Genomic DNA, 26,555 nt, shown 5'->3' with positions numbered 1-26,555 from the left:
GAGGTCATCTGGAAGAGTCATGCTCTTGTATGCCCTGGCCAGACGGGCCCTGCAAATTTGGAAGAATGCCATGCATCTGGTAGACAACTGGACTCCAGCACACTTACAGCAATTTCCTTAGGGCTTTGATCAGCGGCTGCTTAAATTTGCATACTCCACCCTATGTTGTGACTTTGAGATCCCTTGTTGAAATTGCTTTAGCCAGCCAAGAGGTGGCTATTGTCTCAATTTCAAAGCAGCTTTGAGCCGTTCAAGTGGCTGGTGAATAGCACTTTCTCTTTGTTCGCCTCAAAGTTCTAAAGAGTTCTCCATAGGTCCTGCTCTGTACAGATTGTTCAAAGATCTGTTGGAAGTGCATATAATAGGATAAATAAATTGAGGGCATTCCTTTTCACTACCTCACCTGCATGGCTGTCTGGCCTCTGGAAGATGCTGGGAAAGCAAGTCAGGATGGCCGAGTGGTCTAAGGCGCTGTGTTCAGGTCGCAGTCTCCTCTGGAGGCGTGGGTTCAAATCCCACTTCTGACAGTCCTGTGTTTACTCTACTTTTTTTCTTGAGAAATATGATCATTTCCCTCGCAGTGGCTTATAGGATTGTCTTCTTGGAAGAGTGCAGTGAGTTTTTTTCTTGCTCTAGCCACTATTGGCCTAAGCTCTGTGCATTTTTTGGTTCCTAATATCTTTCTCACCCTTTAGATGAAAAAGCAGCATGGGGTCAGGATGGCCGAGTGGTCTAAGGCGCTGAGTTAAGGCCGCAGTCTCTCCTGGAGGCGTGGGATCAAATCCCACTTCTGACAAAACTTGAATTCCATTTTCTCTCTCAGTTCCTTTAGAATCTCAGCTAAAAATTGGCAATGTAAATAATATCTGAATAAGTACCAAACTTCAGTTTCAACTGCAAATGCATTTGCCCTATTCTATCTTTAACGTTAATGTAATATTCTTCTAGCACTCGTGGTGTTTTATATTTCTTTTGTGGGGTACTTTAAAAATCTTTTTTATGAAAGAAATGGGTTACATTAAGTCTTGTGATGTTTTAGGTTTCCAATAAGGAGGTTTTAAATTTTATGTCACGTCATTTTCAGATGCTTCATTCAAGAGATGTTTCCACTATAGAATGCAGTGCAAGGGCAAAAATACAAGTGATAGAGCGAGTGAGTGAGAAGGAGTATTGTGGAAGGAGAGAATGAAACAAAGACAGAGTGAGTGAATAGCAGGGAGGCATAGAAGAGGAGTCTAGTAGTGAAGGAGACCTGCTTTTCTCTGCTCTTGACCTCCCACCCATCCCCAAACAACCACAAACATACCTTCTGTGCAAAGTTGGTATGCAGAATTTCACGCCTCAGCAAGTGAGGGTGAGTCCCAGGCCAGGGGCTAAAGAGCAAAAGAGTGCCTGTGCTCAGACTTTCCCTGCTAGGGATAGTTTATCTGGAACAAGGCCTACTCTCTTGTATCCAGCAAGGATCTAGAAATCCTGCATGAATCTGCAAGGCACATTGGCAGCATAAATTTGCATAAACTGCCCCACCTATTGCCTTCCTACTTCCTGTGCTGTAGTTGTTTGTGTAGAGAGAGAGGTCGCAGGCAAGGAAATGTTGTGAGTCGGATACAGGACCCTAAATAGCTGGTGAGAGGTATGTGGTGTTCTAAAAGCATGAAAACTGTATACCTGTGAAATAAAGTGCTTTCGTATGTGTTCTTCTGTGTTTATTGTCCTGTGCATAAAGTTGCACCTTGTGTTTGAAGGTTTAAATTATTTCAGGCTTGCATGGAGGTAGACGTTTCTGAGTAACTTTTATTCATTTCTTAAAAGCCTATACTGTCAGGATGGCCGAGAGGTCTAAGGTGCTGTGTTTAGGCCACAGTCTCCTTTGGAGGCATGGGTGCGAATCCCACTTCTGGCATGCCTTTTGGAGATTTAATCTCCTTTATCAGGTTAACATCTGATGGAAGTTGCATCTGTTGGTCTTCACCTGGCACGTTATTCCGTTCTCCTCTTGTCAAGAGAGATGGGGTTTCTCATATATTTAGGTTCTATAACGTCTTGCTGACAAAGCGCAATCCTTACCAAATGAGCATAGGACCCATGTAAGAGGTCATCTGGAAGAGTCATGCTCTTGTATGCCCTGGCCAGACGGGCCCTGCAAATTTGGAAGAATGCCATGCATCTGGTAGACAACTGGACTCCAGCACACTTACAGCAATTTCCTTAGGGCTTTGATCAGAGGCTGCTTAAATTTGCATACTCCACCCTATGTTGTGACTTTGAGATCCTTTGTTGAAATTGCTTTAGCCAGCCAAGAGGTGGCTATTGTCTCAATTTCAAAGCAGCTTTGAGCCGTTCAAGTGGCTGGTGAATAGCACTTTCTCTTTGTTCGCCTCAAAGTTCTAAAGAGTTCTCCATAGGTCCTGCTCTGTACAGATTGTTCAAAGATCTGTTGGAAGTGCATATAATAGGATAAGTAAATTGAGGGCATTCCTTTTCAGTACCTCACCTGCATGGCTGTTTGGCCTCTGGTAGATGCTGGGAAAGCAAGTCCGGATGGCCGAGTGGTCTAAGGCGCTGCGTTCAGGTCGCAGTCTCCTCTGGAGGTGTGGGTTCAAATCCCACTTCTGACAGTCCTGTGTTTACTCTACTTTTTTTCTTGAGAAATATGATAATTTCCCTCGCAGTGGCTTATAGGATTGTCTTCTTGGAAGAGTGCAGTGAGTTTTTTTCTTGCTCTAGCCACTATTGGCCTAAGCTCTGTGCATTTTTTGGTTCCTAATATCTTTCTCACACTTTAGATGAAAAAGCAGCATGGGGTCAGGATGGCCGAGTGGTCTAAGGCGCTGCGTTAAGGCCGCAGTCTCTCATGGAGGCGTGGGTTCGAATCCCACTTCTGACAAAACTTGAATTCCATTTTCTCTCTCAGTTCCTTTAGAATCTCAGCTAAAAATTGGCAATGTAAATAATAGCTGAATAAGTACCAAACTTCAGTTTCAAATGCATTTGCCCTATTCTATCTTTAACGTTAATGTAATATTCTTCTAGCACTCGTGGTGTTTTATATTTCTTTTGTGGGGTACTTTAAAAATCTTTTTTATGAAAGAAATGGGTTACATTAAGTCTTGTGATGTTTTAGGTTTCCAATAAGGAGGTTTTAAATTTTATGTCACGTCATTTTCAGATGCTTCATTCAAGAGATGTTTCCACTATAGAATGCAGAGCAAGGGCAAAAATACAAGTGATAGAGCGAGTGAGTGAGAAGGAGTGTTGTGGAAGAAGAGAATGAAACAAAGACAGAGTGAGTGAATGGCAGGGATGCATAGAAGAGGAGTCTAGTAGTGAAGGAGACCTGCTTTTCCCTGCTCTTGACCTCCCACCCATCCCCAAACAACCACAAACATACCTTCTGTGCAAAGTTGGTATGCAGAATTTCATGCCTCAGCAAGTGAGGGTGAGTCCCAGGCCAGGGGCTAAAGAGCAAAAGAGTGCCTGTGCTCAGACTTTCCCTGCTAGGGATAGTTTATCTGGAACAAGGCCTACTCTCTTGTATCCAGCAAGGATCTAGAAATCCTGCATGAATCTGCAAGGTACATTGGCAGCATAAATTTGCATTAACTGCCCCACCTATTGCCTTCCTACTTCCTGTGCTGTAGTTGTTTGTGTAGAGAGAGAGGTCGCAGGCAAGGAAATGTTGTGAGTCGGATACAGGACCCTAAATAGCTGGTGAGAGGTATGTGGTGTTCTAAAAGCATGAAAACTGTATACCTGTGAAATAAAGTGCTTTCGTATGTGTTCTTCTGTGTTTATTGTCCTGTGCATAAAGTTGCACCTTGTGTTTGAAGGTTTAAATTATTTCAGGCTTGCATGGAGGTAGACGTTTCTGAGTAACTTTTATTCATTTCTTAAAAGTCTATACTGTCAGGATGGCCGAGAGGTCTAAGGTGCTGTGTTTAGGCCACAGTCTCCTTTGGAGGCATGGGTTCGAATCCCACTTCTGGCATGCCTTTTGGAGATTTAATCTCCTTTATCAGGTTAACATCTGATGGAAGTTGCATCTGTTGGTCTTCACCTGGCACGTTATTCCGTTCTCCTCTTGTCAAGAGAGATGGGGTTTCTCATATATTTAGGTTCTATAACGTCTTGCTGACAAAGAGCAATCCTTACCAAATGAGCATAGGACCCATGTAAGAGGTCATCTGGAAGAGTCATGCTCTTGTATGCCCTGGCCAGACGGGCCCTGCAAATTTGGAAGAATACCATGCATCTGGTAGACAACTGGACTCCAGCACACTTACAGCAATTTCCTCAGGGCTTTGATCAGGGGCTGCTTAAATTTGCATACTCCACCCTATGTTGTGACTTTGAGATCCCTTGTTGAAATTGCTTTAGCCAGCCAAGAGGTGGCTATTGTCTCAATTTCAAAGCAGCTTTGAGCCGTTCAAGTGGCTGGTGAATAGCACTTTCTCTTTGTTCGCCTCAAAGTTCTAAAGAGTTCTCCATAGGTCCTGCTCTGTACAGATTGTTCAAAGATCTGTTGGAAGTGCATATAATAGGATAAATAAATTGAGGGCATTCCTTTTCAGTACCTCACCTGCATGGCTGTCTGGCCTCTGGAAGATGCTGGGAAAGCAAGTCAGGATGGCAGAGTGGTCTAAGGCGCTGCGTTCAGGTCGCAGTCTCCTCTGGAGGTGTGGGTTCAAATCCCACTTCTGACAGTCCTGTGTTTACTCTACTTTTTTTCTTGAGAAATACGATCATTTCCCTCGCAGGGGCTTATAGGATTGTCTTCTTGGAAGAGTGCAGTGAGTTTTTTTCTTGCTCTAGCCACTATTGGCCTAAGCTCTGTGCATTTTTTGGTTCCTAATATATTTCTCACCCTTTAGATGAAAAAGCAGCATGGGGTCAGGATGGCCGAGTGGTCTAAGGCGCTGCGTTAAGGCCGCAGTCTCTCCTGGAGGCGTGGGTTCGAATCCCACTTCTGACAAAACTTGAATTCCATTTTCTCTCTCAGTTCCTTTAGAATCTCAGCTAAAAATTGGCAATGTAAATAATATCTGAATAAGTACCCAACTTCAGTTTCAACTGCATATGCATTTGCCCTATTCTATCTTTAACGTTAATGTAATATTCTTCTAGCACTCGTGGTGTTTTATATTTCTTTTGTGGGGTACTTTAAAAATCTTTTTTATGAAAGAAATGGGTTACATTAAGTCTTGTGATGTTTTAGGTTTCCAATAGGGAGGTTTTAAATTTTATGTCACGTCATTTTCAGATGCTTCATTCAAGAGATGTTTCCACTATAGAATGCAGAGCAAGGGCAAAAATACAAGTGATAGAGCGAGTGAGTGAGAAGGAGTGTTCTGGAAGGAGAGAATGAAACAAAGACAGAGTGAGTGAATGGCAGGGAGGCATAGAAGAGGAGTCTAGTACTGAAGGAGACCTGCTTTTCCCTGCTCTTGACCTCCCACCCATCCCCAAACAACCACAAACATACCTTCTGTGCAAAGTTGGTATGCATAATTTCACGCCTCAGCAAGTGAGGGTGAGTCCCAGGCCAGGGGCTAAAGAGCAAAAGAGTGCCTGTGCTCAGACTTTCCCTGCTAGGGATAGTTTATCTGGAACAAGTCCTACTCTCTTGTATCCAGCAAGGATCTAGAAATCCTGCATGAATCTGCAAGGCACATTGGCAGCATAAATTTGCATAAACTGCCCCTCCTATTGCCTTCCTACTTCCTGTGCTGTAGTTGTTTGTGTAGAGAGAGAGGTCGCAGGCAAGGAAATGTTGTGAGTCGGATACAGGACCCTAAATAGCTGGTGAGAGGTATGTGGTGTTCTAAAAGCATGAAAACTGTATACCTGTGAAATAAAGTGCTTTTGTATGTGTTCTTCTGTGTTTATTGTCCTGTGCATAAAGTTGCACCTTGTGTTTGAAGGTTTAAATTATTTCAGGCTTGCATGGAGGTAGACGTTTCTGAGTAACTTTTATTCATTTCTTAAAAGCCTATACTGTCAGGATGGTCGAGAGGTCTAAGGCGCTGTGTTTAGGCCACAGTCTCCTTTGGAGGCGTGGGTTCGAATCCCACTTCTGACATGCCTTTTGGAGATTTAATCTCCTTTATCAGGTTAACATCTGATGGAAGTTGCATCTGTTGGTCTTCACCTGGCACGTTATTCCGTTCTCCTCTTGTCAAGAGAGATGGGGTTTCTCATATATTTAGTTTCTATAACGTCTTGCTGACAAAGCGCAATCCTCACCAAATGAGCATAGGACCCATGTAAGAGGTCATCTGGAAGAGTCATGCTCTTGTATGCCCTGGCCAGACGGGCCCTGCAAATTTGGAAGAATGCCATGCATCTGGTAGACAACTGGACTTCAGCACACTTACAGCAATTTCCTTAGGGCTTTGATCAGGGGCTGCTTAAATTTGCATACTCCACCCTATGTTGTGACTTTGAGATCCCTTGTTGAAATTGCTTTAGCCAGCCAAGAGGTGGCTATTGTCTCAATTTCAAAGCAGCTTTGAACCGTTCAAGTGGCTGGTGAATAGCACTTTCTCTTTGTTCGCCTCAAAGTTCTAAAGAGTTCTCCATAGGTCCTGCTCTGTACAGATTGTTCAAAGATCTGTTGGAAGTGCATATAATAGGATAAATAAATTGAGGGCATTCCTTTTCAGTACCTCACCTGCGTGGCTGTCTGGCCTCTGGAAGATGCTGGGAAAGCAAGTCAGGATGGCCGAGTGGTCTAAGGCGCTGCGTTCAGGTCGCAATCTCCTCTGGAGGCGTGGGTTCAAATCCCACTTCTGACAGTCCTGTGTTTACTCTAATTATTTTCTTGAGAAATATGATCATTTCCCTCGCAGTGGCTTATAGGATTGTCTTCTTGGAAGAGTGCAGTGAGTTTTTTTCTTGCTCTAGCCACTATTGGCCTAAGCTCTGTGCATTTTTTGGTTCCTAATATCTTTCTCACCCTTTAGATGAAAAAGTAGCATGGGGTCAGGATGGCCGAGTGGTCTAAGGTGCTGCGTTTAGGCCGCAGTCTCTGCTGGAGGCGTGGGTTCGAATCCCACTTCTGACAAAACTTGAATTCCATTTTCTCTCTCAGTTCCTTTAGAATCTCAGCTAAAAATTGGCAATGTAAATAATATCTGAATAAGTACCAAACTTCAGTTTCAACTGCAAATGCATTTGCCCTATTCTATCTTTAACGTTAATGTAATATTCTTCTAGCACTCGTGGTGTTTTATATTTCTTTTGTGGGGTACTTTAAAAATCTTTTTTATGTAAGAAATGGGTTACATTAAGTCATGTGATGTTTTAGGTTTCCAATAAGGAGGTTTTAAATTTTATGTCACGTCATTTTCAGATGCTTCATTCAAGAGATGTTTCCACTATTGAATGCAGAGCAAGGGCAAAAATACAAGTGATAGAGCGAGTGAGTGAGAAGGAGTGTTGTGGAAGGAGAGAATGAAACAAAGACAGAGTGAGTGAATGGCAGGGAGGCATAGAAGAGGAGTCTAGTAGTGAAGGAGACCTGCTTTTCCCTGCTCTTGACCTCCCACCCATCCCCAAACAACCACAAACATACCTTCTGTGCAAAGTTGGCATGCAGAATTTCACTCCTCAGCAAGTGAGGGTGAGTCCCAGGCCAGGGGCTAAAGAGCAAAAGAGTGCCTGTGCTCAGACTTTCCCTGCTACGGATAGTTTATCTGGAACAAGGCCTACTCTCTTGTATCCAGCAAGAATCTAGAAATCCTGCATGAATCTGCAAGGCACATTGGCAGCATAAATTTGCATAAACTGCCCCACCTATTGCCTTCCTACTTCCTGTGCTGTAGTTGTTTGTGTAGACAGAGAGGTCGCAGGCAAGGAAATGTTGTGAGTCGGATACAGGACCTTAAATAGCTGGTGAGAGGTATGTGGTGTTCTAAAAGCATGAAAACTGTATACCTGTGAAATAAAGTGCTTTCGTATGTGTTCTTCTGTGTTTATTGTCCTGTGCATAAAGTTGCACCTTGTGTTTGAAGGTTTAAATTATTTCAGGCTTGCATGGAGGTAGACGTTTCTGAGTAACTTTTATTCATTTCTTAAAAGCCTATACTGTCAGGATGGCCGAGAGGTCTAAGGTGCTGTGTTTAGGCCACAGTCTCCTTTGGAGGCGTGGGTTCGAATCCCACTTCTGACATGCCTTTTGGAGATTTAATCTCCTTTATCAGGTTAACATCTGATGGAAGTTGCATCTGTTGGTCTTCACCTGGCACGTTATTCCGTTCTCCTCTTGTCAAGAGAGATGGGGTTTCTCATATATTTAGGTTCTATAACGTCTTGCTGACAAAGCGCAATCCTTACCAAATGAGCATAGGACCCATGTAAGAGGTCATCTGGAAGAGTCATGCTCTTGTATGCCCTGGCCAGACGGGCCCTGCACATTTGGAAGAATGCCATGCATCTGGTAGACAACTGGACTCCAGCACACTTACAGCAATTTCCTTAGGGCTTTGATCAGCGGCTGCTTAAATTTGCATACTCCACCCTATGTTGTGACTTTGAGATCCCTTGTTGAAATTGCTTTAGCCAGCCAAGAGGTGGCTATTGTCTCAATTTCAAAGCAGCTTTGAGCCGTTCAAGTGGCTGGTGAATAGCACTTTCTCTTTGTTCGCCTCAAAGTTCTAAAGAGTTCTCCATAGGTCCTGCTCTGTACAGATTGTTCAAAGATCTGTTGGAAGTGCATATAATAGGATAAATAAATTGAGGGCATTCCTTTTCACTACCTCACCTGCATGGCTGTCTGGCCTCTGGAAGATGCTGGGAAAGCAAGTCAGGATGGCCGAGTGGTCTAAGGCGCTGCGTTCAGGTCGCAGTCTCCTCTGGAGGCGTGGGTTCAAATCCCACTTCTGACAGTCCTGTGTTTACTCTACTTTTTTTCTTGAGAAATATGATCATTTCCCTCGCAGTGGCTTATAGGATTGTCTTCTTGGAAGAGTGCAGTGAGTTTTTTTCTTGCTCTAGCCACTATTGGCCTAAGCTCTGTGCATTTTTTGGTTCCTAATATCTTTCTCACCCTTTAGATGAAAAATCAGCATGGGGTCAGGATGGCCGAGTGGTCTAAGGCGCTGAGTTAAGGCCGCAGTCTCTCCTGGAGGCGTGGGATCAAATCCCACTTCTGACAAAACTTGAATTCCATTTTCTCTCTCAGTTCCTTTAGAATCTCAGCTAAAAATTGGCAATGTAAATAATATCTGAATAAGTACCAAACTTCAGTTTCAACTGCAAATGCATTTGCCCTATTCTATCTTTAACGTTAATGTAATATTCTTCTAGCACTCGTGGTGTTTTATATTTCTTTTGTGGGGTACTTTAAAAATCTTTTTTATGAAAGAAATGGGTTACATTAAGTCTTGTGATGTTTTAGGTTTCCAATAAGGAGGTTTTAAATTTTATGTCACGTCATTTTCAGATGCTTCATTCAAGAGATGTTTCCACTATAGAATGCAGTGCAAGGGCAAAAATACAAGTGATAGAGCGAGTGAGTGAGAAGGAGTATTGTGGAAGGAGAGAATGAAACAAAGACAGAGTGAGTGAATAGCAGGGAGGCATAGAAGAGGAGTCTAGTAGTGAAGGAGACCTGCTTTTCCCTGCTCTTGACCTCCCACCCATCCCCAAACAACCACAAACATACCTTCTGTGCAAAGTTGGTATGCAGAATTTCACGCCTCAGCAAGTGAGGGTGAGTCCCAGGCCAGGGGCTAAAGAGCAAAAGAGTGCCTGTGCTCAGACTTTCCCTGCTAGGGATAGTTTATCTGGAACAAGGCCTACTCTCTTGTATCCAGCAAGGATCTAGAAATCCTGCATGAATCTGCAAGGCACATTGGCAGCATAAATTTGCATAAACTGCCCCACCTATTGCCTTCCTACTTCCTGTGCTGTAGTTGTTTGTGTAGAGAGAGAGGTCGCAGGCAAGGAAATGTTGTGAGTCGGATACAGGACCCTAAATAGCTGGTGAGAGGTATGTGGTGTTCTAAAAGCATGAAAACTGTATACCTGTGAAATAAAGTGCTTTCGTATGTGTTCTTCTGTGTTTATTGTCCTGTGCATAAAGTTGCACCTTGTGTTTGAAGGTTTAAATTATTTCAGGCTTGCATGGAGGTAGACGTTTCTGAGTAACTTTTATTCATTTCTTAAAAGCCTATACTGTCAGGATGGCCGAGAGGTCTAAGGTGCTGTGTTTAGGCCACAGTCTCCTTTGGAGGCATGGGTTCGAATCCCACTTCTGGCATGCCTTTTGGAGATTTAATCTCCTTTATCAGGTTAACATCTGATGGAAGTTGCATCTGTTGGTCTTCACCTGGCACGTTATTCCGTTCTCCTCTTGTCAAGAGAGATGGGGTTTCTCATATATTTAGGTTCTATAACGTCTTGCTGACAAAGCGCAATCCTTACCAAATGAGCATAGGACCCATGTAAGAGGTCATCTGGAAGAGTCATGCTCTTGTATGCCCTGGCCAGACGGGCCCTGCAAATTTGGAAGAATGCCATGCATCTGGTAGACAACTGGACTCCAGCACACTTACAGCAATTTCCTTAGGGCTTTGATCAGAGGCTGCTTAAATTTGCATACTCCACCCTATGTTGTGACTTTGAGATCCTTTGTTGAAATTGCTTTAGCCAGCCAAGAGGTGGCTATTGTCTCAATTTCAAAGCAGCTTTGAGCCGTTCAAGTGGCTGGTGAATAGCACTTTCTCTTTGTTCGCCTCAAAGTTCTAAAGAGTTCTCCATAGGTCCTGCTCTGTACAGATTGTTCAAAGATCTGTTGGAAGTGCATATAATAGGATAAGTAAATTGAGGGCATTCCTTTTCAGTACCTCACCTGCATGGCTGTTTGGCCTCTGGTAGATGCTGGGAAAGCAAGTCCGGATGGCCGAGTGGTCTAAGGCGCTGCGTTCAGGTCGCAGTCTCCTCTGGAGGCGTGGGTTCAAATCCCACTTCTGACAATCCTGTGTTTACTCTACTTTTTTTCTTGAGAAATATGATAATTTCCCTCGCAGTGGCTTATAGGATTGTCTTCTTGGAAGAGTGCAGTGAGTTTTTTTCTTGCTCTAGCCACTATTGGCCTAAGCTCTGTGCATTTTTTGGTTCCTAATATCTTTCTCACACTTTAGATGAAAGAGCAGCATGGGGTCAGGATGGCCGAGTGGTCTAAGGCGCTGCGTTAAGGCCGCAGTCTCTCATGGAGGCGTGGGTTCGAATCCCACTTCTGACAAAACTTGAATTCCATTTTCTCTCTCAGTTCCTTTAGAATCTCAGCTAAAAATTGGCAATGTAAATAATAGCTGAATAAGTACCAAACTTCAGTTTCAAATGCATTTGCCCTATTCTATCTTTAACGTTAATGTAATATTCTTCTAGCACTCGTGGTGTTTTATATTTCTTTTGTGGGGTACTTTAAAAATCTTTTTTATGAAAGAAATGGGTTACATTAAGTCTTGTGATGTTTTAGGTTTCCAATAAGGAGGTTTTAAATTTTATGTCACGTCATTTTCAGATGCTTCATTCAAGAGATGTTTCCACTATAGAATGCAGAGCAAGGGCAAAAATACAAGTGATAGAGCGAGTGAGTGAGAAGGAGTGTTGTGGAAGAAGAGAATGAAACAAAGACAGAGTGAGTGAATGGCAGGGATGCATAGAAGAGGAGTCTAGTAGTGAAGGAGACCTGCTTTTCCCTGCTCTTGACCTCCCACCCATCCCCAAACAACCACAAACATACCTTCTGTGCAAAGTTGGTATGCAGAATTTCATGCCTCAGCAAGTGAGGGTGAGTCCCAGGCCAGGGGCTAAAGAGCAAAAGAGTGCCTGTGCTCAGACTTTCCCTGCTAGGGATAGTTTATCTGGAACAAGGCCTACTCTCTTGTATCCAGCAAGGATCTAGAAATCCTGCATGAATCTGCAAGGTACATTGGCAGCATAAATTTGCATTAACTGCCCCACCTATTGCCTTCCTACTTCCTGTGCTGTAGTTGTTTGTGTAGAGAGAGAGGTCGCAGGCAAGGAAATGTTGTGAGTCGGATACAGGACCCTAAATAGCTGGTGAGAGGTATGTGGTGTTCTAAAAGCATGAAAACTGTATACCTGTGAAATAAAGTGCTTTCGTATGTGTTCTTCTGTGTTTATTGTCCTGTGCATAAAGTTGCACCTTGTGTTTGAAGGTTTAAATTATTTCAGGCTTGCATGGAGGTAGACGTTTCTGAGTAACTTTTATTCATTTCTTAAAAGTCTATACTGTCAGGATGGCCGAGAGGTCTAAGGTGCTGTGTTTAGGCCACAGTCTCCTTTGGAGGCATGGGTTCGAATCCCACTTCTGGCATGCCTTTTGGAGATTTAATCTCCTTTATCAGGTTAACATCTGATGGAAGTTGCATCTGTTGGTCTTCACCTGGCACGTTATTCCGTTCTCCTCTTGTCAAGAGAGATGGGGTTTCTCATATATTTAGGTTCTATAACGTCTTGCTGACAAAGAGCAATCCTTACCAAATGAGCATAGGACCCATGTAAGAGGTCATCTGGAAGAGTCATGCTCTTGTATGCCCTGGCCAGACGGGCCCTGCAAATTTGGAAGAATACCATGCATCTGGTAGACAACTGGACTCCAGCACACTTACAGCAATTTCCTCAGGGCTTTGATCAGGGGCTGCTTAAATTTGCATACTCCACCCTATGTTGTGACTTTGAGATCCCTTGTTGAAATTGCTTTAGCCAGCCAAGAGGTGGCTATTGTCTCAATTTCAAAGCAGCTTTGAGCCGTTCAAGTGGCTGGTGAATAGCACTTTCTCTTTGTTCGCCTCAAAGTTCTAAAGAGTTCTCCATAGGTCCTGCTCTGTACAGATTGTTCAAAGATCTGTTGGAAGTGCATATAATAGGATAAATAAATTGAGGGCATTCCTTTTCAGTACCTCACCTGCATGGCTGTCTGGCCTCTGGAAGATGCTGGGAAAGCAAGTCAGGATGGCAGAGTGGTCTAAGGCGCTGCGTTCAGGTCGCAGTCTCCTCTGGAGGTGTGGGTTCAAATCCCACTTCTGACAGTCCTGTGTTTACTCTACTTTTTTTCTTGAGAAATACGATCATTTCCCTCGCAGGGGCTTATAGGATTGTCTTCTTGGAAGAGTGCAGTGAGTTTTTTTCTTGCTCTAGCCACTATTGGCCTAAGCTCTGTGCATTTTTTGGTTCCTAATATATTTCTCACCCTTTAGATGAAAAAGCAGCATGGGGTCAGGATGGCCGAGTGGTCTAAGGCGCTGCGTTAAGGCCGCAGTCTCTCCTGGAGGCGTGGGTTCGAATCCCACTTCTGACAAAACTTGAATTCCATTTTCTCTCTCAGTTCCTTTAGAATCTCAGCTAAAAATTGGCAATGTAAATAATATCTGAATAAGTACCCAACTTCAGTTTCAACTGCATATGCATTTGCCCTATTCTATCTTTAACGTTAATGTAATATTCTTCTAGCACTCGTGGTGTTTTATATTTCTTTTGTGGGGTACTTTAAAAATCTTTTTTATGAAAGAAATGGGTTACATTAAGTCTTGTGATGTTTTAGGTTTCCAATAGGGAGGTTTTAAATTTTATGTCACGTCATTTTCAGATGCTTCATTCAAGAGATGTTTCCACTATAGAATGCAGAGCAAGGGCAAAAATACAAGTGATAGAGCGAGTGAGTGAGTGAGAAGGAGTGTTGTGGAAGGAGAGAATGAAACAAAGACAGAGTGAGTGAATGGCAGGGAGGCATAGAAGAGGAGTCTAGTAGTGAAGGAGACCTGCTTTTCCCTGCTCTTGACCTCCCACCCATCCCCAAACAACCACAAACATACCTTCTGTGCAAAGTTGGTATGCATAATTTCACGCCTCAGCAAGTGAGGGTGAGTCCCAGGCCAGGGGCTAAAGAGCAAAAGAGTGCCTGTGCTCAGACTTTCCCTGCTAGGGATAGTTTATCTGGAACAAGTCCTACTCTCTTGTATCCAGCAAGGATCTAGAAATCCTACATGAATCTGCAAGGCACATTGGCAGCATAAATTTGCATAAACTGCCCCTCCTATTGCCTTCCTACTTCCTGTGCTGTAGTTGTTTGTGTAGAGAGAGAGGTCGCAGGCAAGGAAATGTTGTGAGTCGGATACAGGACCCTAAATAGCTGGTGAGAGGTATGTGGTGTTCTAAAAGCATGAAAACTGTATACCTGTGAAATAAAGTGCTTTTGTATGTGTTCTTCTGTGTTTATTGTCCTGTGCATAAAGTTGCACCTTGTGTTTGAAGGTTTAAATTATTTCAGGCTTGCATGGAGGTAGACGTTTCTGAGTAACTTTTATTCATTTCTTAAAGGCCTATACTGTCAGGATGGCCGAGAGGTCTAAGGCGCTGTGTTTAGGCCACAGTCTCCTTTGGAGGCGTGGGTTCGAATCCCACTTCTGACATGCCTTTTGGAGATTTAATCTCCTTTATCAGGTTAACATCTGATGGAAGTTGCATCTGTTGGTCTTCACCTGGCACGTTATTCCGTTCTCCTCTTGTCAAGAGAGATGGGGTTTCTCATATATTTAGTTTCTATAACGTCTTGCTGACAAAGCGCAATCCTCACCAAATGAGCATAGGACCCATGTAAGAGGTCATCTGGAAGAGTCATGCTCTTGTATGCCCTGGCCAGACGGGCCCTGCAAATTTGGAAGAATGCCATGCATCTGGTAGACAACTGGACTTCAGCACACTTACAGCAATTTCCTTAGGGCTTTGATCAGGGGCTGCTTAAATTTGCATACTCCACCCTATGTTGTGACTTTGAGATCCCTTGTTGAAATTGCTTTAGCCAGCCAAGAGGTGGCTATTGTCTCAATTTCAAAGCAGCTTTGAACCGTTCAAGTGGCTGGTGAATAGCACTTTCTCTTTGTTCGCCTCAAAGTTCTAAAGAGTTCTCCATAGGTCCTGCTCTGTACAGATTGTTCAAAGATCTGTTGGAAGTGCATATAATAGGATAAATAAATTGAGGGCATTCCTTTTCAGTACCTCACCTGCGTGGCTGTCTGGCCTCTGGAAGATGCTGGGAAAGCAAGTCAGGATGGCCGAGTGGTCTAAGGCGCTGCGTTCAGGTCGCAATCTCCTCTGGAGGCGTGGGTTCAAATCCCACTTCTGACAGTCCTGTGTTTACTCTAATTATTTTCTTGAGAAATATGATCATTTCCCTCGCAGTGGCTTATAGGATTGTCTTCTTGGAAGAGTGCAGTGAGTTTTTTTCTTGCTCTAGCCACTATTGGCCTAAGCTCTGTGCATTTTTTGGTTCCTAATATCTTTCTCACCCTTTAGATGAAAAAGTAGCATGGGGTCAGGATGGCCGAGTGGTCTAAGGTGCTGCGTTTAGGCCGCAGTCTCTGCTGGAGGCGTGGGTTCGAATCCCACTTCTGACAAAACTTGAATTCCATTTTCTCTCTCAGTTCCTTTAGAATCTCAGCTAAAAATTGGCAATGTAAATAATATCTGAATAAGTACCAAACTTCAGTTTCAACTGCAAATGCATTTGCCCTATTCTATCTTTAACGTTAATGTAATATTCTTCTAGCACTCGTGGTGTTTTATATTTCTTTTGTGGGGTACTTTAAAAATCTTTTTTATGAAAGAAATGGGTTACATTAAGTCTTGTGATGTTTTAGGTTTTCAATAAGGAGGTTTTAAATTTTATGTCACGTCATTTTCAGATGCTTCATTCAAGAGATGTTTCCACTATAGAATGCAGTGCAAGGGCAAAAATACAAGTGATAGAGCGAGTGAGTGAGAAGGAGTATTGTGGAAGGAGAGAATGAAACAAAGACAGAGTGAGTGAATAGCAGGGAGGCATAGAAGAGGAGTCTAGTAGTGAAGGAGACCTGCTTTTCCCTGCTCTTGACCTCCCACCCATCCCCAAACAACCACAAACATACCTTCTGTGCAAAGTTGGTATGCAGAATTTCACGCCTCAGCAAGTGAGGGTGAGTCCCAGGCCAGGGGCTAAAGAGCAAAAGAGTGCCTGCGCTCAGACTTTCCCTGCTAGGGATAGTTTATCTGGAACAAGGCCTACTCTCTTGTATCCAGCAAGGATCTAGAAATCCTGCATGAATCTGCAAGGCACATTGGCAGCATAAATTTGCATAAACTGCCCCACCTATTGCCTTCCTACTTCCTGTGCTGTAGTTGTTTGTGTAGAGAGAGAGGTCGCAGGCAAGGAAATGTTGTGAGTCGGATACAGGACCCTAATTAGCTGGTGAGAGGTATGTGGTGTTCTAAAAGCATGAAAACTGTATACCTGTGAAATAAAGTGCTTTCGTATGTGTTCTTCTGTGTTTATTGTCCTGTGCATAAAGTTGCACCTTGTGTTTGAAGGTTTAAATTATTTCAGGCTTGCATGGAGGTAGACGTTTCTGAGTAACTTTTATTCATTTCTTAAAAGCCTATACTGTCAGGATGGCCGAGAGGTCTAAGGTGCTGTGTTTAGGCCACAGTCTCCTTTGGAGGCATGGGTTCGAATCCCACTTCTGGCATGCCTTTTGGAGATTTAATCTCCTTTATCAGGTTAACATCTGATGGAAGTTGCATCTGTTGGTCTTCACCTGGCACGTTATTCCGTTCTCCTCTTGTCAAGAGAGATGGGGTTTCTCATATATTTAGGTTCTATAACGTCTTGCTGACAAAGCGCAATCCTTACCAAATGAGCATAGGACCCATGTAAGAGGTCATCTGGAAGAGTCATGCTCTTGTATGCCCTGGCCAGACGGGCCCTGCAAATTTGGAAGAATGACATGCATCTGGTAGACAACTGGACTCCAGCACACTTACAGCAATTTCTTTAGGGCTTTGATCAGGGGCTGCTTAAATTTGCATACTCCACCCTATGTTGTGACTTTGACATCCTTTGTTGAAATTGCTTTAGCCAGCCAAGAGGTGGCTATTGTCTCAATTTCAAAGCAGCTTTGAGCCGTTCAAGTGGCTGGTGAATAGCACTTTCTGTTTGTTCGCCTCAAAGTTCTAAAGAGTTCTCCATAGGTCCTGCTCTGTACAGATTGTTCAAAGATCTGTTGGAAGTGCATATAATAGGATAAGTAAATTGAGGGCATTCCTTTTCAGTACCTCACTTGCATGGCTGTTTGGCCTCTGGAAGATGCTGGGAAAGCAAGTCAGGATGGCCGAGTGGTCTAAGGCGCTGCGTTCAGGTCGCAGTCTCCTCTGGAGGCGTGGGTTCAAATCCCACTTCTGACAGCCCTGTGTTTACTCTACTTTTTTTCTTGAGAAATATGATCATTTCCCTCGCAGTGGCTTATAGGATTGTCTTCTTGGAAGAGTGCAGTGAGTTTTTTTCTTGCTCTAGCCACTATTGGCACAAGCTCTGTGCATTTTTTGGTTCCTAATATCTTTTTCACCCTTTAGATGAAAAAGCAGCATGGGGTCGGGATAGCCGAGTGGTCTAAGGCGCTGCGTTAAGGCCGCAGTCTCTCATGGAGGCGTGGGTTCGAATCCCGCTTCTGACAAAACTTGAATTCCATTTTCTCTCTCAGTTCCTTTAGAATCTCAGCTAAAAATTGGCAATGTAAATAATATCTGAATAAGTACCAAACTTCAGTTTCAACTGCAAATGCATTTGCCCTATTCTATCTTTAACGTTAATGTAATATTCTTCTAGCACTCGTGGTGTTTTATATTTCTTTTGTGGGGTACTTTAAAAATCTTTTTTATGAAAGAAATGGGTTACATTAAGTCTTGTGATGTTTTAGGTTTCCAATAAGGAGGTTTTGAATTTTATGTCACGTCATTTTCAGATGCTTCATTCAAGAGATGTTTCCACTATAGAATGCAGAGCAAGGGCAAAAATACAAGTGATAGAGCGAGTGAGTGAGAAGGAGTGTTGTGGAAGGAGAGAATGAAACAAAGACAGAGTGAGTGAATGGCAGGGAGGCATAGAAGAGGAGTCTAGTAGTGAAGGAGACCTGCTTTTCCCTGCTCTTGACCTCCCACCCATCCCCAAACAACCACAAACATACCTTCTGTGCAAAGTTGGTATGCAGAATTTCACGCCTCAGCAAGTGAGGGTGAGTCCCAGGCCAGGGGCTAAAGAGCAAAAGAGTGCCTGTGCTCAGACTTTCCCTGCTAGGGATAGTTTATCTGGAACAAGGCCTACTCTCTTGTATCCAGCAAGGATATAGAAATCCTGCATGAATCTGCAAGGCACATTGGCAGCATAAATTTGCATAAACTGCCCCTCCTATTGCCTTCCTACTTCCTGTGCTGTAGTTGTTTGTGTAGAGAGAGAGGTCGCAGGCAAGGAAATGTTGTGAGTCGGATACAGGACCCTAATTAGCTGGTGAGAGGTATGTGGTGTTCTAAAAGCATGAAAACTGTATACCTGTGAAATAAAGTGCTTTCGTATGTGTTCTTCTGTGTTTATTGTCCTGTGCATAAAGTTGCACCTTGTGTTTGAAGGTTTAAATTATTTCAGGCTTGCATGGAGGTAGACGTTTCTGAGTAACTTTTATTCATTTCTTAAAAGCCTATACTGTCAAGATGGCCGAGAGGTCTAAGTTGCTGTGTTTAGGCCACCGTCTCCTTTGGAGGCGTGGGTTCGAATCCCACTTCTGACATGCATTTTGGAAATTTAATCTCCTTTATCAGGTTAACATCTGATGGAAGTTGCATCTGTTGGTCTTCACCTGGCACGTTATTCCGTTCTCCTCTTGTCAAGAGAGATGGGGTTTCTCATATATTTAGGTTCTATAACGTCTTGCTGACAAAGCGCAATCCTTACCAAATGAGCATAGGACCCATGTAAGAGGTCATCTGGAAGAGTCATGCTCTTGTATGCCCTGGCCAGACGGGCCCTGCAAATTTGGAAGAATGCCATGCATCTGGTAGACAACTGGACTCCAGCACACTTACAGCAATTTCCTCAGGGCTTTGATCAGGGGCTGCTTAAATTTGCATACTCCACCCTATGTTGTGACTTTGAGATCCCTTGTTGAAATTGCTTTAGCCAGCCAAGAGGTGGCTATTGTCTCAATTTCAAAGCAGCTTTGAGCCGTTCAAGTGGCTGGTGAATAGCACTTTCTCTTTGTTTGCCTCAAAGTTCTAAAGAGTTCTCCATAGGTCCTGCTCTGTACAGATTGTTCAAAGATCTGTTGGAAGTGCATATAATAGGATAAATAAATTGAGGGCATTCCTTTTCAGTACCTCACCTGCATGGCTGTCTGGCCTCTGGAAGATGCTGGGAAAGCAAGTCAGGATGGCCGAGTGGTCTAAGGCGCTGCGTTCAGGTCGCAGTCTCCTCTGGAGGCGTGGGTTCAAATCCCACTTCTGACAGTACTGTGTTTACTCTCCTTTTTTTCTTGAGAAATATGATCATTTCCCTCGCAGTGGCTTATAGGATTGTCTTCTTGGAAGAGTGCAGTGAGTTTTTTTCTTGCTCTAGCCACTATTGGCCTAAGCTCTGTGCATTTTTTGGTTCCTAATATATTTCTCACCCTTTAGATGAAAAAGCAGCATGCGGTCAGGATGGCCCAGTGGTCTAAGGCGATGCGTTAAGGCCGCAGTCTCTCCTGGAGGCGTGGGTTCAAATCCAACTTCTGACAAAACTTGAATTCCATTTTCTCTCTCAGTTCCTTTAGAATCTCAGCTAAAAATTGGCAATGTAAATAATATCTGAATAAGTACCAAACTTCAGTTTCAACTGCAAATGCATTTGCCCTATTCTATCTTTAACGTTAATGTAATATTCTTCTAGCACTCGTGGTGTTTTATATTTCTTTTGTGGGGTACTTTAAAAATCTTTTTTATGAAAGAAATGGGTTACATTAAGTCTTGTGATGTTTTAGGTTTCCAATAAGGAGGTTTTAAATTTTATGTCACGTCATTTTCAGATGCTTCATTCAAGAGATGTTTCCACTATAGAATGCAGAGCAAGGGCAAAAATACAAGTGATAGAGCGAGTGAGTGAGAAGGAGTGTTGTGGAAGAAGAGAATGAAACAAAGACAGAGTGAGTGAATGGCAGGGATGCATAGAAGAGGAGTCTAGTAGTGAAGGAGACCTGCTTTTCCCTGCTCTTGACCTCCCACCCATCCCCAAACAACCACAAACATACCTTCTGTGCAAAGTTGGTATGCAGAATTTCACGCCTCAGCAAGTGAGGGTGAGTCCCAGGCCAGGGGCTAAAGAGCAAAAGAGTGCCTGTGCTCAGACTTTCCCTGCTAGGGATAGTTTATCTGGAACAAGGCCTACTCTCTTGTATCCAGCAAGGATCTAGAAATCCTGCATGAATCTGCAAGGTACATTGGCAGCATAAATTTGCATAAACTGCCCCACCTATTGCCTTCCTACTTCCTGTGCTGTAGTTGTTTGTGTAGAGAGAGAGGTCGCAGGCAAGGAAATGTTGTGAGTCGGATACAGGACCTTAAATAGCTGGTGAGAGGTATGTGGTGTTCTAAAAGCATGAAAACTGTATACCTGTGAAATAAAGTGCTTTCGTATGTGTTCTTCTGTGTTTATTGTCCTGTGCATAAAGTTGCACCTTGTGTTTGAAGGTTTAAATTATTTCAGGCTTGCATGGAGGTAGACGTTTCTGAGTAACTTTTATTCATTTCTTAAAAGCCTATACTGTCAGGATGGCCGAGAGGTCTAAGGTGCTGTGTTTAGGCCACAGTCTCCTTTGGAGGCGTGGGTTCGAATCCCACTTCTGACATGCCTTTTGGAGATTTAATCTCCTTTATCAGGTTAACATCTGATGGAAGTTGCATCTGTTGGTCTTCACCTGGCACGTTATTCCGTTCTCCTCTTGTCAAGAGAGATGGGGTTTCTCATATATTTAGGTTCTATAACGTCTTGCTGACAAAGCGCAATCCTTACCAAATGAGCATAGGACCCATGTAAGAGGTCATCTGGAAGAGTCATGCTCTTGTATGCCCTGGCCAGACGGGCCCTGCAAATTTGGAAGAATGCCATGCATCTGGTAGACAACTGGACTCCAGCACACTTACAGCAATTTCCTTAGGGCTTTGATCAGGGGCTGCTTAAATTTGCATACTCCACCCTATGTTGTGACTTTGAGATCCCTTGTTGAAATTGCTTTAGCCAGCCAAGAGGTGGCTATTGTCTCAATTTCAAAGCAGCTTTGAGCCGTTCAAGTGGCTGGTGAATAGCACTTTCTCTTTGTTCGCCTCAAAGTTCTAAAGAGTTCTCCATAGGTCCTGCTCTGTACAGATTGTTCAAAGATCTGTTGGGAGTGCATATAATAGGATAAATAAATTGAGGGCATTCCTTTTCACTACCTCACCTGCATGGCTGTCTGGCCTCTGGAAGATGATGGGAAAGCAAGTCAGGATGGCCGAGTGGTCTAAGGCGCTGCGTTCAGGTCGCAGTCTCCTCTGGAGGCGTGGGTTCAAATCCCACTTCTGACAGTCCTGTGTTTACTCTACTTTTTTTCTTGAGAAATATGATCATTTCCCTCGCAGTGGCTTATAGGATTGTCTTCTTGGAAGAGTGCAGTGAGTTTTTTTCTTGCTCTAGCCACTATTGGCCTAAGCTCTGTGCATTTTTTGGTTCCTAATATCTTTCTCACCCTTTAGATGAAAAAGCAGCATGGGGTCAGGATGGCCGAGTGGTCTAAGGCGCTGAGTTAAGGCCGCAGTCTCTCCTGGAGGCGTGGGATCAAATCCCACTTCTGACAAAACTTGAATTCCATTTTCTCTCTCAGTTCCTTTAGAATCTCAGCTAAAAATTGGCAATGTAAATAATATCTGAATAAGTACCAAACTTCAGTTTCAACTGCAAATGCATTTGCCCTATTCTATCTTTAACGTTAATGTAATATTCTTCTAGCACTCGTGGTGTTTTATATTTCTTTTGTGGGGTACTTTAAAAATCTTTTTTATGAAAGAAATGGGTTACATTAAGTCTTGTGATGTTTTAGGTTTCCAATAAGGAGGTTTTAAATTTTATGTCACGTCATTTTCAGATGCTTCATTCAAGAGATGTTTACACTATAGAATGCAGTGCAAGGGCAAAAATACAAGTGATAGAGCGAGTGAGTGAGAAGGAGTATTGTGGAAGGAGAGAATGAAACAAAGACAGAGTGAGTGAATAGCAGGGAGGCATAGAAGAGGAGTCTAGTAGTGAAGGAGACCTGCTTTTCCCTGCTCTTGACCTCCCACCCATCCCCAAACAACCACAAACATACCTTCTGTGCAAAGTTGGTATGCAGAATTTCATGCCTCAGCAAGTGAGGGTGAGTCCCAGGCCATGGGCTAAAGAGCAAAAGAGTGCCTGTGCTCAGACTTTCCCTGCTAGGGATAGCTTATCTGGAACAAGGCCTACTCTCTTGTATCCAGCAAGGATCTAGAAATCCTGCATGAATCTGCAAGGCACATTGGCAGCATAAATTTGCATAAACTGCCCCACCTATTGCCTTCCTACTTCCTGTGCTGTAGTTGTTTGTGTAGAGAGAGAGGTCGCAGGCAAGGAAATGTTGTGAGTCGGATACAGGACCCTAAATAGCTGGTGAGAGGTATGTGGTGTTCTAAAAGCATGAAAACTGTATACCTGTGAAATAAAGTGCTTTCGTATGTGTTCTTCTGTGTTTATTGTCCTGTGCATAAAGTTGCACCTTGTGTTTGAAGGTTTAAATTATTTCAGGCTTGCATGGAGGTAGACGTTTCTGAGTAACTTTTATTCATTTCTTAAAAGTCTATACTGTCAGGATGGCCGAGAGGTCTAAGGTGCTGTGTTTAGGCCACAGTCTCCTTTGGAGGCGTGGGTTCGAATCCCACTTCTGGCATGCCTTTTGGAGATTTAATCTCCTTTATCAGGTTAACATCTGATGGAAGTTGCATCTGTTGGTCTTCACCTGGCACGTTATTCCGTTCTCCTCTTGTCAAGAGAGATGGGGTTCCTCATATATTTAGGTTCTATAACGTCTTGCTGACAAAGCGCAATCCTTACCAAATGAGCATAGGACCCATGTAAGAGGTCATCTGGAAGAGTCATGCTCTTGTATGCCCTGGCCAGACGGGCCCTGCAAATTTGGAAGAATGCCATGCATCTGGTAGACAACTGGACTCCAGCACACTTACAGCAATTTCCTTAGGGCTTTGATCAGAGGCTGCTTAAATTTGCATACTCCACCCTATGTTGTGACTTTGAGATCCTTTGTTGAAATTGCTTTAGCCAGCCAAGAGGTGGCTATTGTCTCAATTTCAAAGCAGCTTTGAGCCGTTCAAGTGGCTGGTGAATAGCACTTTCTCTTTGTTCGCCTCAAAGTTCTAAAGAGTTCTCCATAGGTCCTGCTCTGTACAGATTGTTCAAAGATCTGTTGGAAGTGCATATAATAGGATAAATAAATTGAGGGCATTCCTTTTCAGTACCTCACCTGCATGGCTGTCTGGCCTCTGGAAGATGCTGGGAAAGCAAGTCAGGATGGCAGAGTGGTCTAAGGCGCTGCGTTCAGGTCGCAGTCTCCTCTGGAGGTGTGGGTTCAAATCCCACTTCTGACAGTCCTGTGTTTACTCTACTTTTTTTCTTGAGAAATACGATCATTTCCCTCGCAGTGGCTTATAGGATTGTCTTCTTGGAAGAGTGCAGTGAGTTTTTTTCTTGCTCTAGCCACTATTGGCCTAAGCTCTGTGCATTTTTTGGTTCCTAATATATTTCTCACCCTTTAGATGAAAAAGCAGCATGGGGTCAGGATGGCCGAGTGGTCTAAGGCGCTGCGTTAAGGCCGCAGTCTCTCCTGGAGGCGTGGGATCGAATCCCACTTCTGACAAAACTTGAATTCCATTTTCTCTCTCAGTTCCTTTAGAATCTCAGCTAAAAATTGGCAATGTAAATAATATCTGAATAAGTACCCAACTTCAGTTTCAACTGCATATGCATTTGCCCTATTCTATCTTTAACGTTAATGTAATATTCTTCTAGCACTCGTGGTGTTTTATATTTCTTTTGTGGGGTACTTTAAAAATCTTTTTTATGAAAGAAATGGGTTACATTAAGTCTTGTGATGTTTTAGGTTTCCAATAGGGAGGTTTTAAATTTTATGTCACGTCATTTTCAGATGCTTCATTCAAGAGATGTTTCCACTATAGAATGCAGAGCAAGGGCAAAAATACAAGTGATAGAGCGAGTGAGTGAGAAGGAGTGTTCTGGAAGGAGAGAATGAAACAAAGACAGAGTGAGTGAATGGCAGGGAGGCATAGAAGAGGAGTCTAGTACTGAAGGAGACCTGCTTTTCCCTGCTCTTGACCTCCCACCCATCCCCAAACAACCACAAACATACCTTCTGTGCAAAGTTGGTATGCATAATTTCACGCCTCAGCAAGTGAGGGTGAGTCCCAGGCCAGGGGCTAAAGAGCAAAAGAGTGCCTGTGCTCAGACTTTCCCTGCTAGGGATAGTTTATCTGGAACAAGTCCTACTCTCTTGTATCCAGCAAGGATCTAGAAATCCTGCATGAATCTGCAAGGCACATTGGCAGCATAAATTTGCATAAACTGCCCCTCCTATTGCCTTCCTACTTCCTGTGCTGTAGTTGTTTGTGTAGAGAGAGAGGTCGCAGGCAAGGAAATGTTGTGAGTCGGATACAGGACCCTAAATAGCTGGTGAGAGGTATGTGGTGTTCTAAAAGCATGAAAACTGTATACCTGTGAAATAAAGTGCTTTTGTATGTGTTCTTCTGTGTTTATTGTCCTGTGCATAAAGTTGCACCTTGTGTTTGAAGGTTTAAATTATTTCAGGCTTGCATGGAGGTAGACGTTTCTGAGTAACTTTTATTCATTTCTTAAAAGCCTATACTGTCAGGATGGTCGAGAGGTCTAAGGCGCTGTGTTTAGGCCACAGTCTCCTTTGGAGGCGTGGGTTCGAATCCCACTTCTGACATGCCTTTTGGAGATTTAATCTCCTTTATCAGGTTAACATCTGATGGAAGTTGCATCTGTTGGTCTTCACCTGGCACGTTATTCCGTTCTCCTCTTGTCAAGAGAGATGGGGTTTCTCATATATTTAGTTTCTATAACGTCTTGCTGACAAAGCGCAATCCTCACCAAATGAGCATAGGACCCATGTAAGAGGTCATCTGGAAGAGTCATGCTCTTGTATGCCCTGGCCAGACGGGCCCTGCAAATTTGGAAGAATGCCATGCATCTGGTAGACAACTGGACTTCAGCACACTTACAGCAATTTCCTTAGGGCTTTGATCAGGGGCTGCTTAAATTTGCATACTCCACCCTATGTTGTGACTTTGAGATCCCTTGTTGAAATTGCTTTAGCCAGCCAAGAGGTGGCTATTGTCTCAATTTCAAAGCAGCTTTGAACCGTTCAAGTGGCTGGTGAATAGCACTTTCTCTTTGTTCGCCTCAAAGTTCTAAAGAGTTCTCCATAGGTCCTGCTCTGTACAGATTGTTCAAAGATCTGTTGGAAGTGCATATAATAGGATAAATAAATTGAGGGCATTCCTTTTCAGTACCTCACCTGCGTGGCTGTCTGGCCTCTGGAAGATGCTGGGAAAGCAAGTCAGGATGGCCGAGTGGTCTAAGGCGCTGCGTTCAGGTCGCAATCTCCTCTGGAGGCGTGGGTTCAAATCCCACTTCTGACAGTCCTGTGTTTACTCTAATTATTTTCTTGAGAAATATGATCATTTCCCTCGCAGTGGCTTATAGGATTGTCTTCTTGGAAGAGTGCAGTGAGTTTTTTTCTTGCTCTAGCCACTATTGGCCTAAGCTCTGTGCATTTTTTGGTTCCTAATATCTTTCTCACCCTTTAGATGAAAAAGTAGCATGGGGTCAGGATGGCCGAGTGGTCTAAGGTGCTGCGTTTAGGCCGCAGTCTCTGCTGGAGGCGTGGGTTCGAATCCCACTTCTGACAAAACTTGAATTCCATTTTCTCTCTCAGTTCCTTTAGAATCTCAGCTAAAAATTGGCAATGTAAATAATATCTGAATAAGTACCAAACTTCAGTTTCAACTGCAAATGCATTTGCCCTATTCTATCTTTAACGTTAATGTAATATTCTTCTAGCACTCGTGGTGTTTTATATTTCTTTTGTGGGGTACTTTAAAAATCTTTTTTATGTAAGAAATGGGTTACATTAAGTCATGTGATGTTTTAGGTTTCCAATAAGGAGGTTTTAAATTTTATGTCACGTCATTTTCAGATGCTTCATTCAAGAGATGTTTCCACTATTGAATGCAGAGCAAGGGCAAAAATACAAGTGATAGAGCGAGTGAGTGAGAAGGAGTGTTGTGGAAGGAGAGAATGAAACAAAGACAGAGTGAGTGAATGGCAGGGAGGCATAGAAGAGGAGTCTAGTAGTGAAGGAGACCTGCTTTTCCCTGCTCTTGACCTCCCACCCATCCCCAAACAACCACAAACATACCTTCTGTGCAAAGTTGGCATGCAGAATTTCACTCCTCAGCAAGTGAGGGTGAGTCCCAGGCCAGGGGCTAAAGAGCAAAAGAGTGCCTGTGCTCAGACTTTCCCTGCTACGGATAGTTTATCTGGAACAAGGCCTACTCTCTTGTATCCAGCAAGAATCTAGAAA

At 43.3% G+C, this 26,555-nt stretch overlaps 24 non-coding genes across 24 annotated transcripts; all 24 read left to right on the top strand.

The window, feature by feature from the left end:
• The first annotated feature begins 444 nt into the window (after positions 1 to 444).
• On the top strand, positions 445 to 527 carry TRNAL-CAG (transfer RNA leucine (anticodon CAG)). Its single transcript has one exon. It is a non-coding gene; the product is annotated as a tRNA-Leu (tRNA).
• A 2,277-nt stretch (positions 528 to 2,804) lies between these two features.
• Positions 2,805 to 2,887, top strand: TRNAL-AAG (transfer RNA leucine (anticodon AAG)). Its single transcript has one exon. It is a non-coding gene; the product is annotated as a tRNA-Leu (tRNA).
• A 2,002-nt stretch (positions 2,888 to 4,889) lies between these two features.
• TRNAL-AAG (transfer RNA leucine (anticodon AAG)) lies at positions 4,890 to 4,972 on the top strand. Its single transcript has one exon. It is a non-coding gene; the product is annotated as a tRNA-Leu (tRNA).
• A 1,024-nt stretch (positions 4,973 to 5,996) lies between these two features.
• On the top strand, positions 5,997 to 6,079 carry TRNAL-UAG (transfer RNA leucine (anticodon UAG)). Its single transcript has one exon. It is a non-coding gene; the product is annotated as a tRNA-Leu (tRNA).
• A 632-nt stretch (positions 6,080 to 6,711) lies between these two features.
• TRNAL-CAG (transfer RNA leucine (anticodon CAG)) lies at positions 6,712 to 6,794 on the top strand. Its single transcript has one exon. It is a non-coding gene; the product is annotated as a tRNA-Leu (tRNA).
• A 186-nt stretch (positions 6,795 to 6,980) lies between these two features.
• TRNAL-UAG (transfer RNA leucine (anticodon UAG)) lies at positions 6,981 to 7,063 on the top strand. The gene has a single exon. It is a non-coding gene; the product is annotated as a tRNA-Leu (tRNA).
• A 1,024-nt stretch (positions 7,064 to 8,087) lies between these two features.
• TRNAL-UAG (transfer RNA leucine (anticodon UAG)) lies at positions 8,088 to 8,170 on the top strand. Its single transcript has one exon. It is a non-coding gene; the product is annotated as a tRNA-Leu (tRNA).
• A 632-nt stretch (positions 8,171 to 8,802) lies between these two features.
• On the top strand, positions 8,803 to 8,885 carry TRNAL-CAG (transfer RNA leucine (anticodon CAG)). The gene has a single exon. It is a non-coding gene; the product is annotated as a tRNA-Leu (tRNA).
• Positions 8,886 to 10,893: 2,008 nt separating this feature from the next.
• On the top strand, positions 10,894 to 10,976 carry TRNAL-CAG (transfer RNA leucine (anticodon CAG)). The gene has a single exon. It is a non-coding gene; the product is annotated as a tRNA-Leu (tRNA).
• A 186-nt stretch (positions 10,977 to 11,162) lies between these two features.
• Positions 11,163 to 11,245, top strand: TRNAL-AAG (transfer RNA leucine (anticodon AAG)). Its single transcript has one exon. It is a non-coding gene; the product is annotated as a tRNA-Leu (tRNA).
• A 2,002-nt stretch (positions 11,246 to 13,247) lies between these two features.
• Positions 13,248 to 13,330, top strand: TRNAL-AAG (transfer RNA leucine (anticodon AAG)). The gene has a single exon. It is a non-coding gene; the product is annotated as a tRNA-Leu (tRNA).
• Positions 13,331 to 14,358: 1,028 nt separating this feature from the next.
• TRNAL-UAG (transfer RNA leucine (anticodon UAG)) lies at positions 14,359 to 14,441 on the top strand. Its single transcript has one exon. It is a non-coding gene; the product is annotated as a tRNA-Leu (tRNA).
• Positions 14,442 to 15,073: 632 nt separating this feature from the next.
• On the top strand, positions 15,074 to 15,156 carry TRNAL-CAG (transfer RNA leucine (anticodon CAG)). Its single transcript has one exon. It is a non-coding gene; the product is annotated as a tRNA-Leu (tRNA).
• Positions 15,157 to 15,342: 186 nt separating this feature from the next.
• TRNAL-UAG (transfer RNA leucine (anticodon UAG)) lies at positions 15,343 to 15,425 on the top strand. Its single transcript has one exon. It is a non-coding gene; the product is annotated as a tRNA-Leu (tRNA).
• A 1,739-nt stretch (positions 15,426 to 17,164) lies between these two features.
• TRNAL-CAG (transfer RNA leucine (anticodon CAG)) lies at positions 17,165 to 17,247 on the top strand. The gene has a single exon. It is a non-coding gene; the product is annotated as a tRNA-Leu (tRNA).
• A 186-nt stretch (positions 17,248 to 17,433) lies between these two features.
• On the top strand, positions 17,434 to 17,516 carry TRNAL-AAG (transfer RNA leucine (anticodon AAG)). Its single transcript has one exon. It is a non-coding gene; the product is annotated as a tRNA-Leu (tRNA).
• A 1,739-nt stretch (positions 17,517 to 19,255) lies between these two features.
• Positions 19,256 to 19,338, top strand: TRNAL-CAG (transfer RNA leucine (anticodon CAG)). The gene has a single exon. It is a non-coding gene; the product is annotated as a tRNA-Leu (tRNA).
• A 1,293-nt stretch (positions 19,339 to 20,631) lies between these two features.
• On the top strand, positions 20,632 to 20,714 carry TRNAL-UAG (transfer RNA leucine (anticodon UAG)). Its single transcript has one exon. It is a non-coding gene; the product is annotated as a tRNA-Leu (tRNA).
• A 632-nt stretch (positions 20,715 to 21,346) lies between these two features.
• On the top strand, positions 21,347 to 21,429 carry TRNAL-CAG (transfer RNA leucine (anticodon CAG)). The gene has a single exon. It is a non-coding gene; the product is annotated as a tRNA-Leu (tRNA).
• Positions 21,430 to 22,722: 1,293 nt separating this feature from the next.
• Positions 22,723 to 22,805, top strand: TRNAL-UAG (transfer RNA leucine (anticodon UAG)). Its single transcript has one exon. It is a non-coding gene; the product is annotated as a tRNA-Leu (tRNA).
• Positions 22,806 to 23,706: 901 nt separating this feature from the next.
• TRNAL-AAG (transfer RNA leucine (anticodon AAG)) lies at positions 23,707 to 23,789 on the top strand. The gene has a single exon. It is a non-coding gene; the product is annotated as a tRNA-Leu (tRNA).
• A 1,024-nt stretch (positions 23,790 to 24,813) lies between these two features.
• TRNAL-UAG (transfer RNA leucine (anticodon UAG)) lies at positions 24,814 to 24,896 on the top strand. Its single transcript has one exon. It is a non-coding gene; the product is annotated as a tRNA-Leu (tRNA).
• A 632-nt stretch (positions 24,897 to 25,528) lies between these two features.
• TRNAL-CAG (transfer RNA leucine (anticodon CAG)) lies at positions 25,529 to 25,611 on the top strand. The gene has a single exon. It is a non-coding gene; the product is annotated as a tRNA-Leu (tRNA).
• A 186-nt stretch (positions 25,612 to 25,797) lies between these two features.
• Positions 25,798 to 25,880, top strand: TRNAL-UAG (transfer RNA leucine (anticodon UAG)). Its single transcript has one exon. It is a non-coding gene; the product is annotated as a tRNA-Leu (tRNA).
• Positions 25,881 to 26,555: the final 675 nt, after the last annotated feature.

Source organism: Triturus cristatus, chromosome 6 (genome assembly GCF_964204655.1).
Source record: "Triturus cristatus chromosome 6, aTriCri1.1, whole genome shotgun sequence".
Taxonomy (NCBI): domain Eukaryota; kingdom Metazoa; phylum Chordata; class Amphibia; order Caudata; family Salamandridae; genus Triturus; species Triturus cristatus.
This window is presented reverse-complemented; position numbering and strand designations above follow the sequence as displayed.